Source organism: Penaeus monodon, chromosome 23 (genome assembly GCF_015228065.2).
Source record: "Penaeus monodon isolate SGIC_2016 chromosome 23, NSTDA_Pmon_1, whole genome shotgun sequence".
Lineage (NCBI taxonomy): Eukaryota > Metazoa > Arthropoda > Malacostraca > Decapoda > Penaeidae > Penaeus > Penaeus monodon.
This window is the reverse complement of record NC_051408.1, coordinates 7286307-7287823: the sequence shown is the minus strand read 5'-3', so window position 1 is coordinate 7287823 and position 1517 is coordinate 7286307.

Sequence of the window (1517 nt, the reverse complement as noted above, 5' to 3'; positions counted from 1 at the left end):
AAAGAAGATAAAAATAGGAGAGGAAGGGAAGAGCGGAAGATAGGAGAGAAAGACAGTTGGGACGAAAGGGGAAAGGTAGGCAAATAGAGGAAAAATAAGAGGGGGATAAAAGTCCTACGCGAGAGGAAAGAGGAGATAAAAAGGGAATAGAAAAGGATGTAGATTTATAGAAGAAAGAATCGACAATGCGACGGAAGAAGAAGAATAAAAAATCTGATAAAGGTGAGAAGAAGAAGAAGAAGAAGAAAAGGAGAAACAGGAGTGATGCAAGATAGAGGAAGCAACATTAGAGGACGCCCCCCCCCCCGCTTATGTGAACGTTGGCTGTTGTATAACGAATTGCAAGATAAGTTCATATATTTATATTCCGAAAATATGAGCTGAAAGTTGTGTTTATGTTACTTATTTATATATGTATATGTTAATTATGTTACCGATATTCTTCGAATCTGAATAAACATACAATCTTTAAAATGTACCCCTGTTTTCCTTTTAAATATCATTTTCCCAATTCTTGACATCCAGGAACAAATCAGTCATATCTTTAGACAGATGATTGTCACAAATGCATACTTCCCCAAAATAGAAAATACAGAAGAGAGAGAACAAACTTACACCGAAACACAACCGAGAAGTATGAGGGGGGAGGGGGGAGGGGGAGGTCTAGCAGACCCAAAGATGGACGCGAGACCGAGACCCAAAATAGACCCCAGGGAAGGAGCCCCTCGTTGACGTTCGTAACTTGAGCTACCCTTTACGCCTCCCTCCCCCTCCTCTCCCCTCTTCCCCCTCTACTTCCTCCTTTATTAAGGGAAGAAGGGCGGGGGGAGGGGGTTGGGAATGGGGGGAGGGAAAGGGGACAGGCGGAAATAGGGAGGGTAATTTGGGAGGAAGGGATTATGGTCAGCAATGGTAGCGGTATTTAATAACTTTCCGGCTGACCTGGGGTGGATACACATATTCCGTTTTCTGATTGGTCATCCGAGGCTGGTGTTTCCCGTTTTCTTTGTTATTTTCTAGGAGTAACTTAAGCATATTTTACTGGAAGAAATCCCATTTATGAATGTTTATGAATATCGAATATAAATAATTGATAAATGAAAAAAAAGAAATATAAAAGTTTTTGTGTTTTCCGTTTTTGTTGTTATTTTCTAGTAGTAACTTAAGTATATTTTACTGAAAAATCTTATTTATGAATATTTATGAATATCAAATATACACATAGTTAACAAATGTATCAAGAAAAATATGTAAAAGCTGTTATCGTTTTTTTTTAGTGAAATAAGTTACTCGTGTATGAAGTATATTGTCAAGTAAATACGTTACTCATAGGTAAGATATATTTTATTGAAGTGAAATAAATATCCATAGCATTTTGCCTTGTTGTCGATTACCAATACCGAGGCACTGAATATGTAATGGTAATGTAATAATGTCTAAAAGCTGTACTTATACGCGATTTATTGAATAAGTATACGTTAATATCTTAGCCAACGCATACTGATACAACCTTTGGT